This window comes from Benincasa hispida, chromosome 1 (genome assembly GCF_009727055.1).
Source record: "Benincasa hispida cultivar B227 chromosome 1, ASM972705v1, whole genome shotgun sequence".
Taxonomy (NCBI): Eukaryota; Viridiplantae; Streptophyta; class Magnoliopsida; order Cucurbitales; family Cucurbitaceae; genus Benincasa; species Benincasa hispida.
Genome location: NC_052349.1, coordinates 75,692,132 through 75,705,874, shown reverse-complemented (window position 1 = coordinate 75,705,874; position 13,743 = coordinate 75,692,132). Strand labels below are relative to the sequence as shown.

The 13,743-nt window shown below is 31.3% G+C and overlaps 1 pseudogene; it reads left to right on the top strand.

Moving 5' to 3' along the window:
* The first annotated feature begins 4,486 nt into the window (after nt 1-4,486).
* On the top strand, nt 4,487-10,245 carry LOC120079203 (annotated as a pseudogene).
* The last annotated feature ends 3,498 nt before the right edge of the window (nt 10,246-13,743 follow it).

Genomic DNA, 13,743 nt, shown 5'->3' with positions numbered 1-13,743 from the left:
ATAGATTCGAGCACTGATCGAATTTTAAGGTAGAAGTATGTTGTCAGGCATTGCGAAGGATTAAGTTAGGTTCGCAAACGAACTTAAGTTCGAAACTAATTTTGGACCAAGCAAAGTTTTGGTAAGTATATTAAGCCTTCGAAGGATTAAATTAAAATATAGTTGTTGGGTTTTTTAGGTTCTAACCGCTATTATTGAATTGCCTAGATTGAGGCATTTGTTTGAGAGATCGAAGGCAGTTTTGGAACAAGCTATAGTTTGGGATTGATTCAAGATTCATCTAAGCGAGGAGAAAGATTAAATTGCTTGCCACTTAGGCGTAATTTGAGGTAAGTAATCTTACTACTGGAACTGCCCACGGGTAAGGCATTAGATGTATACTAGCATGTTAAATGAAGGTTATGGCAGAATGACAGCATGAAAGATTGATAGTATAACATGATTAAAGTATGTTTTGTTACGAGATCTGAATTATTTATTTATGCACATTGAATTAAAATCGAGGTTGAAAATTTGCCAGAAATAGCACATTGAAGTTTTCATTTTACAAAACTTACATCTTTTTGAAAATTCATTCAACAGTTTTTCTCGGTTCATCTTGGACGAGATCAACCTCCTATTACTTAAAAAAATTAACTTTTTCTAATTTATCATTTGTTTTAGCATTTTGGGCCTTTCTATGTACACATATAGAGATTTTATTAATTTTTCCAGATATTATGTTATCTAATCTTATACCAAATCTTATATATTTTCAAATTTTCTCCCAATTTGATTATATTTACCAAATATTATATCAAAATTTTTATGTAATTTTTTAAATCTTTAGCCCAATTTCTAATTTTCAAATTAGTTTACTAATTATGAAAATGGATTTTTAGATGAATCCCAAGTGTTGATTTTGATTTTTACATTTTGGTAAAGATTAAATTTTTCAAAAAAAATTAGGTAAGCTATGGAAAATATATAAAATCTCTATATTAATTAGATTAGCATTGAGATCAGTGAATTCTCGAGCAGATTAATATCTTACCTTTTTCTCTTTTCTTTTCTTTTCTTTTCTTTTTTTTTTTTTTTGGAAAATTTAAGCTTTTCCAAAAGTTAAAAATCAAAATGCAATCATCCATCCTAAAAAAATCTAGGAAATCTTGAAATTCATATAATTGTAAAGTTTTGAAAAATTACATAAGAACTGAATATAATATTTGGCAAAGATAACCAAATTTGGAGAAAATTTGAAAATATATAGGATTTGGTATAAGATTTGGGTAGAATACATAATATTTGGGAAAATCAGCTTAGTGTTTAATCTACATATGTAGGGAGAAAGGCCAAAATGACCAAAACAATAGATAAGTTAGAAAAAGTTTATTATTTAACTAAGTCTTGGTGGCAATCTCACTCGAATGGACCCCAAAAATTGTTTGAAAAATTTTAAAAAATGGTGCTAATTTTTTTAAGATGAAAACTTGAACACGCTATTTCTGATAATTTTCTATTAAAATCATATTGTCCACACAGTTCATATAATTTCCATCAGTTTTGCAATTTCACTAACTATGAAGATATTTTAATTGAAAGTAATCATTTAAATTCTAAATTTGAAGAAATTTAAATATGTGACAAAGAGGAACTGAGGGTTTTTAATTAGATCCGTTAATTAGATGGTGATTGATTTGATTAATGATAAAATTAAAAAAAAAGTAACAGAATATTTTGTGAATATATGTGGTAGAATGTTGATTTGTATTATACTAACTAAACTCAAATTATGTTGATGAGCCAAACACTCCCTTAAAATTTGATTTTGTCATGTCAAACTCAATTGACATACGAATGTGTTAGCCACTAATATGAATATAGTTTGAATTTCCTTACCTTTATTATACTAAATAAAAAAAAGATCGATTTCATGCTTAAGTGGAACCATTAGATTTGGATATTAGAATACTATTATTTTATTTTCTTATTTGTTTTTTAGAGTTGGAAAAATAAATTCTCTTTATTTTTTTATATTGTATGTCTTTTCGTATGATCGATTTGTATGCATTTTCTCATGAGCCCCAGTATAAAAGATTCTCACGTTTTCATATTTTTTTTTATGTATTTTTATTCAATTGTAATTAAATATGTATATTTGGGATTTGAAGAAATTTAGAAAAGGAAGATTTTATGTAAGATGTTTAATTGGAAATCAAATCTAAATTTAATCATAAAAATTAAGTAATAAACATTTGCACGTGCCCTTCCACCTATCAAAAAAATAAGATTAACATTGAAAAATGCAGCTGTATAACTATTTTTCATAAGCAAAAGAAATTCGTTTGGCATTAGAAGGGAATTTTTTTATATAGAAAAATCATAGATTTTTTTAAAAAAATATTTATGAAAATTAGCTTTAAATTCGCTCTCATAAATATTAGATAATTTATAAGGTATCAGTTGAGTAGGTCATAATAGTTCAATCAATATTTAGGATGTGGATTAATTTTTAACTTATTAGCGTAATTGATAACTAATATTCATAAATGTGCTAAGAAATTGTTCATATCTAGATTTCAACTATATTTTTGGACCTTTTTAACTTTTTTTTTTTTTTTTTTTTTTTTTTAATCTCCTCTCTTTTCAATCAATTTGGTGTCTATAATCATTTATAGTAAATATTTTAATAAGTTATTATTGAATTATTAAAACAAATAATTATATTAAGTTTATTAAACGCTGACAACCACCTATGCGACCGACACCAGCGAAGACGCCCCCAATGTCCGATTTTAGTAATGACCACCTTCGATAACCACATCCAATGGTCAACTCTATTGATCATCTACGCAACCAACTTCGATGGCTAACTCCAACGAAGAACACCTTTGACCCCCAATTTCGACACTAGCTCCAACAACTCCTTTCGGCGGCCAACTTCTAATGATCACATCGACAACAATTCATAAATGTTTTTAATAGTATTATGTCATGGTAATTTGGTATTAATAGAAACATTGTTTGAGTATAATAAATCAAACAACCTTGCATAAAAAACAATTTTGAAACAATTTGTGTAACATTTTGAAACATAAGAAACCAAATGGAAACTAACCCAAAACTATGGAAACAAAATATATTATTTTTTCTTCTTTCTTTCATACTATTTTTTTTATTAATTTAATTCTTAAAAAAAAACAAAACCAATGAAATTAACTAAATCCTCAAACTCTCATAAACTTTAATCGTTAAAATTGGATGTATGAACTAGGAGTGATCATTGAAACTGCTAAAATCGAACTGAATGCTAAACGAAATGAAACTGGATTGATGGTTCGGTTCGATTTGATATGTTTTCAAATCAAATTATTTTGGTTCGATTCAATTTCAAATTTAAAAACCGATTTTGAAACCGAAATGAACCGCTTTTTTAATAAATATTATTAAATAGACAATATATATATATTATAATATATATATATATATTTTAAGAAATATGAAAAAACATAAAAAACAAAAAAAAAAAAACAAAAAAAAAACTGCAAAACCGAACATGTCGTACGGTTCGGGTTCAAAAAATATAGTTTTTAAAATTTGCAGTTTGGTTCAGTTTGAACCTCAAACCAAATTGAATCGAACCGTGAACCTCCTAATATAAACCGTAGGAAAAATAGACAAAAAAAAATCTAAATAAATAATTATTTTTCAGACTTTTAAATATAAGAAGAAAATAAACTCCGATATAAACAAAATAAATTTGAGGTGGTGAACTTACTACAACTTAACAGGTTTATATGTAAATTTGATTAATATATAAATATATATTTTGGTTTTTGATGATTAATATATTGAAACTAATTACCATATCAATTGAAAGCAATTGATAATAATGTTGAATTGGTTGGATTTTGCTTATAAAAAATTTAAATCTATTTGAGTAATATATCTCCATGTCTAATATATATCCTATCACAACAAAACAACAATTTAATCCTTAATCAACTTTTTGTTAACAAAATTAAATACCGTTTTTCTCCCGAAAATTTTAATATATTAAAAGATAAACCCAAAATAAAAATTACTTAAAACATGGGCCAAGTCATCTTTTTATGCTAATATATGATTTATATCCTCAAATGTACTCTTTTTTATAATAGTAGCAATAATAATAATATAATAATGATAATAATAACCTCGTTTTATTTTTATTTTTATTTATTATTTTTTTCAATTAGATTTCTCTCTTGTGATATTTAGACCAGGAATAGGAAACATATTTTTAATCTTGATCATATAATTTCTCCTAATCTAATCTTCCACCTACACAAGGATTTTGATTTTGGGTTAGGAAACGGATTCCTAACAATGTAGGGAAATGTTTGTGTATATATTCTCGCATTCATCACTTCTTTTCATTCACCAAAATCACTTTCTTTCCATCAATCATAATTCCTTTCAAGTACTTTTATTTTCCATTTTTTTTTCTCTAAACTCAGCAACCAAGATGGCCGGCGGTGGGTTTGAGCTCAACCGTAATGAGTGCGGCGGGATAAAGAACTATCCCGGAGAGCTTACTTGTTATGTGCTAATAACTTGTATTGTTGTTGCATGGGTGGACTCATCTTTGGTTACGACATCGGTATTTCTGGTAATTATTTATCCTCGTATTCTTTTTATTATTCTCTTATTTTTCTTTCTCCTTATGGTCTTTGCTCATTCCCTTTTTCTTTTTGTTTTCGTTGATTAGATGGTGTCACCTCCATGGCTCTGTTTTTACAAAGATTTTTCCTATCTGTTTATCAGAAAGAAGCTCTAGACACTTCTACCAATCAATATTGCAAGTTTGACAGTCTTACTCTCACCATGTTTACTTCTTCTCTTTATTTGGCTGCTCTTTTGGCATCTTTTGTAGCCTCTTGGATCACCAAAACTTTTGGTCGTAAGAAGTCCATGCCTCTTGGTGGCCTTGTATTCTTAGTTGGTGTTGTCGTTAATGTTGTTGCTCAAAATATCGTCATGCTCATCGTTGGACATATTTGTTTAGGCATTGGTGTTGGGTTTTCACTTCAATCTATTCCACTTTATGTTTCAGAGATGTCTCCATCTAAATATCGAGGTTCTCTTAATGTTGTTTTTCAACTTTCCATTACAATTGGTATTCTACTGGCTAATTTTGTCAATTATGGTACTGCTAATATTCATGGTGGATGGGGGTGGAGGGTAAGTTTGGGTGGTGCAGCCGTGCTTGCATTATTTATCACTATCTCAGTTTTATTCCTTCCACATACTCCAAACTCAATGTTAGAAAGGGGTGACGTTGAGAAGGCAAGAGCCATGCTCCAACGCATTTGCTGTTTGTTTGAAAAGGACGTAGAGGCAGAATTTCAAGATATCGTGGCAGCAAGTATGGCTGTTAAAGCAGTCAAACATGCTTGGAAAAATTTGAGAGAGAGACAAAATAGACCACCCCTAGTAATGTCGATTCTAATTCCATTTTTTCAACAATTGACCGGTATCAATGTGGTCATGTTCTATGCTCCTGTGTTGTTCAAGACTATTAGTTTTGGAGACAATGCTTCTCTTCTTTCATCTGTCATTACTGGTGGTATTAATACTCTTGCAACTTTTGTATCTATCTATGGCACCGATAAGTGGGGAAGGAGGATCCTTTTCTTGCTTGGTGGAATCCTCATGTTCATTTTTCAGGTTATTAATTTTTTTTTCTTTAGTTTTATTAGTTTTATTTAATTATTAAATAATGAAAGTTATTTTATCTGCATATTTTTATTTGGTTTTCTAAAACAAAATTTAGCCAATAATATATTTTCTCTAGACTGTTTTGATTCTGATAAAAAAAAATGGCATTTGTAGGTTTTGGTTGTTGTGTTTATTGCTTGGAAATTTGGAGTTTCTGGTGAGGTTGCTTTTCTACCTAAATGGTATGCCAGTGTCGTGATATTGTTCATCTGCATTTATGTTCAAGTCTTTGCATGGTCTTGGGGGCCTTTGGGATGGTTGGTCCCAAGTGAAAATTTTCCACTCGAGATTCGATCAGCGGCTCAAAGTATAACAGTCTCAGTGAATATGTTCTTTACTTTTTTGATTGCCCAGATCTTCCTCACCATGCTTTGTCATATGAAATTTGAGTTTTTTTTTCTTTACTTTCTTTGTGGCTCTGATGACCCTATTCGTCTATTTCTTCTTACCGGAGACAAATGATATCCCTATTGAAGATATGTCTTGTGTTTAGAAACAACATTGGTTATGGAGTAGATATATGCCTCAACAACTTGTTAAATTTCGTCCTCAGGTTTAGGATTTGAAGTCTCAACCTTATTACCATCATTTTTTTTCTACCCTAATACTTTACTGTTTTAGCCCTTTGGTTTTAATCTCATGGAACATAGAATAAATAATTCTTAAAAGTAAATTTCATAAACTATTATGTTCTTTAAATTCTCAAAGAGTCTTTTATTTATTCAATATATTTTCTCTAAAAAATTGTCTCTCTTTAGATTAAAAAAGAAAAAAAAACTTTACCATTGAATAATTCGAAATTGACTGAAAATTTTAATGAGAAAGCGAATAAATCCAATTATCCAAAATATCTTCAATCTTGAAATCAAATTTAGACCAATTGAACGAATTAATTAATTTAAACAAATTGAACTAATTAATTAATTAATTTAAACAAATTGAACTAATTAATTAATTTTTAAAAAATTGAACTAATTAATTAATTTTTAAAAAATTGAACTAACTAATCCTTCAATCATTGACTGAGGAGTTATCTAGAGAAACTCTAAGAGGATAAAAATATAGAGACTCTTGTAAACGAGTACAATAAAATACGGATATTAATAAAATATAATATTAAAATAAATATAATATAATATAATAAATATTAAAATAAATTAAATATAATATATAAATTAACAAAATATAAAATAGGAAGTTTCTCTAAATTCTCCCATATCTCCATTTTTTATGAACTTTGTCTAATGTGTATCATCCAAAATCCATCAAATGCCACTAATAATGTGTAATGTTGAGACACATGTACAACAGTTTGGAAAATTGAGGCATGACACATGGTCAATGAATATAAAACATGAGCATCTAATGGACATCTATTATCATAATATTTATAATAGAGACAAAAGATAGAGAGGAAAAAAAGTGAACTTTAATATAGAAAAAAAGATAAATAAAATCCAATGTGTTTATGGGTCTTCCAATCAAATGTGATTGGTGAAGAAAAATATTATGTGCATCCTGAGTTACATCTATTCTATGCAATCTAATATTTTAGTCTACGATTTTCAAATTTGACAATTTAAACTTCGAATTTTGTAATTTATCTTTTTTTACGGTAATTAAAACGAAAACTTAAATTGATGGGTAAAAATTATTATACATATTCCATTTTTAAAATTTAAACTAATAGAATTGAAAGTTTAAGGGTTTAAATTACCCCTCACCAAAATATAGAGCTAAGAGTGATATTTCTAAAAAAATAACAATGATAAATAAAATAAATAATAAATCTTAGAAAAAAGAGCAAAATTTTGGTGAAGAAAATAATAATAATAAATGTTCTATTGCTGAGATTTAAACCCAAGTCTAAGTGACAGCCAAGTATCCTAACCAACTAGACAACAATGGAAGCTCTACTTTGTACTTAAAACTAAACTTATTTGTAATTAACATTATGATTGTGAAAAAAAAAATAATATATTTTTTTTTGTTCACTTTAGTTTCTATTTGATCCCTAAGTTTTAAAATGTTACACATTTAGTCCTTAAATTAGAAATTTTCATAAAATGACCCAAAAGTCAAAAATTTTTCTACCAATGAACACTTCCTAAAAACTGTTCTACCACTGACCTTTTGTCCATGTGAAATTCCAAAATTACCCCCAATTATAAAAAGCCTTCAAACCAAAGCCTTTCATCTTCTTCTTTCAACCATTTCTCAAACATTCATTTAGTATGTATTCAATGCAACACCAATGTTCCACCAAAGCGTTTATTCCCAACTAATATTCTACCAATAGCATTGAATAACATTGGTATGAACAGAATGTAAGGTCACTCTCAATCTTCACTTTCTATTGAACTCTCCACGAAATTCTTCTATTGTTCTCTCGAAGTGTTCTCTCAAAATTTCAGTCCAACATCCCTGTCGATCGCCGTGAAGAGAATGTAAGTGATATTCTACAATATTTCTGGTCCCACATTGCTTTCACAATAAGTTTCGTTTACCATTAAATGAACGATCATATAGTAATATATACACAATCATTCATTACAATATAAATGATCGTTCATGAATTACTAGATGATCGTGTAGTATGTTATAAACGATCGTATAGTAATTTATAAACGATCATGTAGTAATTTATAAACGATCGTATAGTATTGTATAACTGATCGTTCAAAAATTTATATATGATTGCATATACAATACTAAGCGAACACTTATAAATAATTGGACGATCACTTATCAATTACTGGGAAATTTCTTAAACTTTTATGAGAAATTTCTTAAGATTTGCTATATCCCGTTGCAGATCAATGATGCTACTTCGCATCTTTATATGATTTGGTTAGGATTAGGATGAGTCTGAAAGAAATTATGTTGGAGATCATATGAAAGGTCTGGAAGTCAGAAATGATATAACCGTCACTAAATTAGTGAGTATTATGCATTAACGACTAAATCGATTCGGATATGTTTGATATACACATCAAATATTGTTACAATTTATTGGTCTCAGCTCCTCCGATTGACATAATCGATGATGAAGACTTTAGCTTTTTTTAGAAGGAAGTGATGCATCTTAGATGTCTTTATTCGTATCAGTTACACCTTGCAAAAGTCATGAAGTGCACACAAACAATATGTACCAACATTGCAATCCAACAGATCAACCCATTTCAACTAGTCAAAACTTTGGGTTTGCAACTATTCCAACACGCAATATTCACACCATGTCTTCACTGGATGATCAAATAGAGCCATGTAACTTGGGGGATGACCAAAGTGAAGCTTGGTTTGGTCACAACAATGAACCTAGATGTACTTCACAGTTTGATACTGAACAAGGATATGGACAATCTTCATGACCACAAACTTCTCCAACACCTTACATCCATGTTCCAACCCCACCTACTCCCATCCCACCAATTATGATGCATTCGGTTCAAATGCATTCCACCGTTCCAACCCAACCATTTGTAAATATACCAAGACCATTAGAGGGGCCATCATATGACGATCGCATCACAATACCTCATGACTATCTAAATGACGAGGATATAAAGGTCGGTCAAATTTTCTTTTCGATATGATTTGTCAGTTAAATTATCAATGCTTGCAATAAGAAAGAACTTTGACTACTATGTAAAAAATTCAACAAAGATCTTGCTATCTATCTAATGTTTGGTTAAGGAATGCAAATGGAGGGTCTATGCAAAAAGAAAAAAAATGAAAGAAAGTGATTCCTTCAAAGTGACGAAATATACAAGCGAACATACATGTTCTCTTAAAATTAGAATGGGTAATCATCGACAAGAAAAAGGTTGGATTATTTCACATTTAATCAAGTCCAAATCGAACAAGTTGGTCGAAATACCGCTCAGGGATATAATTGAATACGTCCGACGAGATTATGGAGTGAACATAAGTTACGGGCGGGCTTATCACGCTAGAGAATATGGATTGGTGTTCGCACGAGGGTCGCCGAAAGAATCATATGCTATTTTATGGCAAGGCATTTAAAATTGCAAATCCAGGTATGATCTTTGAGGCTGAAGTAGAGGACGGACAATACTTTAAGTACGTCTTCATGGCACTTGTTCCGTGTATCAAGGATTTTTTAAATTGCATCCTCCCAGTAATCATTGCTGATAGAACCCATTTGCACGAGAAATACAAAGGTGTGTTGTTAATAGCAACATTGCCTTCAGTGTTGTAGATGGTGAGAACGATGCATCATGGACTTGGTTCATGACTCATTTGAAGGTTGTGATAGGAGACATTTCGAATTTGGTCTTAAGTAAATTCCCTGATACATTTCATGCCCTATGTATATACCATATTCGGAACAATTTGATTGACAAACTCAAGAATAAGGACATAATCCCACACTTCTACCTAGTGGTGAAAGCTTATAGAATGTCTGAGTTTCAAATGTATTGGGCTAAGCTCCATAAATATCCTGGTGTGACGGCCTATCTTGAGGAGGTTGGATTAGAATAGTGGGCAAGGGTTTATCAAGTCCATTGTAGGTATGACAAGATGACGACAAATATAGTAGTGCCTCAATGAAGTGTTGAAAGATGCATGAAAACTACCAATCACGAAGCTATTAAAGCATATTCGCAAGTGGCTACAAGGTTGGTTCTATATTCGACGTACACATACAATGGCATGCACACATTGTAACTGATTATGCACTGAGTAGTCCTAAGGAATTGGAATTGATGTCTAGAACATATCGTGTTTCCTTGGTGGATAAGCATATAATTAATGTGGGTGATGGATATTTGAGGGAGTTCGTTGATATTCGTTCACGGACATGTACTTGTATGGAATTTAATTGCATCGAGATCTCGTGCTTTTATGCAATGTCTACAGCGACCCTTAGAAACATTAATGTTCAAACATTATGCGCAAAATGGTTTACAGTTGAGTGTGTGCTTGCTTCTTACGTAGAACCAATCTTCCCAGTTGGACATAGACAAGAATGGAGTTGAAGACCATATTTTGAAGACTTTGAAATTCTACCACCATAAAAGCTAACAAATATCGATCAACGTCAAACCGTTAGGATATCTTCTACTGAAGAGGAGTCATGTCAAATACATAGGTGTACATGATGTGGTCAGAGAAGACATAACAAGAAAACGTGCAGACAAGCATTAATAACACCTGACACTGACCCATATAGGCTCAATGATATGTAATTTGTATGCGATCGATTTGTTATAAATGAAGAGCGATTAATTAGTTATTTATGGGCGATCGCTTAGTTATTATGTGCGATCGTTTACTTCGATCTATGCGATAACTTAGTTATTTCTACGTGATCCTTTTATTATTTGTATGTGATTGCTTTGTTTTTTTTTTTTTTTTTTTTTGTATATTTGTAGATATTATGTGTGATCGTATACTCAGATATATGCGATCGTTTAGTTAGTTTTAGATGATTGCTTAGCTATTTATTTGCTTAGTTAAATGTACAATGCAATTTGAATTCTATTACCTTAAATATTTATTTGCCCACAACTGGGCAACTTATTATTTCCTATACACTAATATTAACTTATGTTAAGCTAGCCCTATCAACACCAGTTACACAGTATTCTATAAATTTAGCACAAAAAATGTCACAGTCTAGAGACTACCCTTTTGGAGGGTCACCTTCGATCTCTTCACTTCCCATTGCCCGTACTTGAACCTCTTATGTTGAATATCAAATCGAACAAAAATCAAAATCGAAGGTATTGCTCTAGCCATGAGCTAAAGATAACCATAAACTATGTCGCTATCGATGTAGTTCAACATGAAGTCAAATACAAAGATTGTGCACCTCTCCAGATCGATGGCAAGCATAAGCCAGTGTTGTTTGATGTTGATTGGCCCAAATACGAAGTCAACATCCGTCCATGCTGCCTTGTATTTTTTATATTCTCCAAGCACGTAGTCAGTAAAGATGTGAGAGTCTGCCCAAAACCTCATGTGTTCTTCATGATCCAACTAGCCTGCCACTTTGCCATCCTCCATTTTAAGACCTTCTGACCGGATCTTAGAAGCAATTACCTTTGGCTCCATCAAAGCATCCTAGGAAAGGCAAGATGTAAATACACGGTTGAGTGAAGAGTAGTTTCAAAAAATATATGAAATTTCTGTATCGTGAAGCCCGAATTAATCACCGTGAATCGATACTTGTACATGTAAAGTTTTGAGTGCAACTTCTGATGCACGTGCTTCAATAGGAGATCCATAGTCTTGACCAACAAAGAAAAATATAATTATAAATATTGTAAATTCTTAATGATCGTGTAGAATTATCTTAGAGATCGTGTATAATTTCTTGAACGATCGTGTAGAATTATCTTAGTGATTGTTGGGAGCTTTCTACGCGATCGCCAAGACTTTTCTATCCGATCGTTTGGTAATGTCTACACGATTGTTTAGACTTTTCTACGCAATATTTTACAAAAATTTAAACGATCGTTTAGAAACTTCTAAACAATCGATTATGGCTAATGAATTAATAGAAGTATTTACCTCTCCAAGTAACCATGTGTTCTGCTTAAGTATTTTGAAGAAATCCTTGGTTCTAAAGGTATATACTACCGTCCGCTCCTCATTTTTGGTTTTATGATGGCTTTTCCATTTTTTAATACATTCCACAGAACATCTGGGGCTGGGAAACATGGGTCATAGGAACTAACGGTCCTTATGGGGAAGTCAGGTATAGAGACCAAGGGGTTGGGATTGATAACACCAGTGGACCAAGGTGGTTAAGCTTCTTGAGATTAGGGTTGAGAAGATTTTGAAGGTGAATCAGGTGGTTGAGGATCACTTGAATGAGGGGGTTGAGGATTACCAGAAAGAGAATCTCCCTTTTTCCTCTTTCTCACATCCTCAGGTATGAATTTGGTTGGTTTTTTTTTCTTTACCGGCACTTACAATTATTTTTATCCTACATTTAAATTATAAATCAGTGACATTACAATATTAAGACAACTAATTCATGCAATGGCCTTACCTTGACTTCAAGGACATCCTTTTGAGTTGAAGTCCCCACAATCTTGGCTGAATCCGAATCAAAATGCCCTTAAGATTGAATGCTTGAGTGGGGAGTTCATGTATTTCATCAACGATCTGATGAACTAGCTATTCATTGACAGTTAGATCATTGACGGTGGTGTACACCAATTCAGATATTGGAGCCGATTCTTGAGTTTTGGACTGCTCACTAATCATCCCAACTGGCTATTCATTGACATGTTCATCTGCAATGGTCTGAGGGAGATCTTCTCCATGGTGGGTTTCTTTGTGGGTATGAGGTGGGATCTTCTACACTGGTCTGATGAACCTCTATATTGTTACCATCGTCATTATTATCATCACGAGAAATCCCCTCATTATTGTCTCTCTCATCATGATGAGTCCTTATATTATTACTATCCTGAACAAATCAAACGAAATATTCCGTTAGACAATTAATGATCGAGAGTTCACAACATTTACTCCTACTTCAACTAAATCACAATTCAAATGTCAACATAAGCAAAGAAAAAAGTCAGAATGACATGAAGTTGAGAAAGAGACCTTAACATAAACAAAGCACCTTAAAAAATATATAGAAACCCCTATAAAATTCTCGTAATACATATAAAAGAAGAACCTAAACTGATTATTCAATTAAGCTTCAACTAATATTTTACTCTCTAAAATTGTTGTAATACATATAAAAGAAGAAGGAAATTGTAAAATTAATTTGTTTTGACAGAGAGAGATAAAAAGTTTTAGAAAGCTTATCTTGTAATCTCCATTCTGAATGAAAATGCTTTTCCCCAGGAGTCTTCAAAAGTGGATGTAAGCTTGATGTTGAACCACTATAATTCATGTGTTTCCTCTTCTTAATATCTTCTTCTTCTTTTTTTTTTTATTAAATCGATCCACTGTGATTTGAGGCATTTTGTAACAACCTTGATGTACCTTTCTCTTCTATTTTTGATTTAC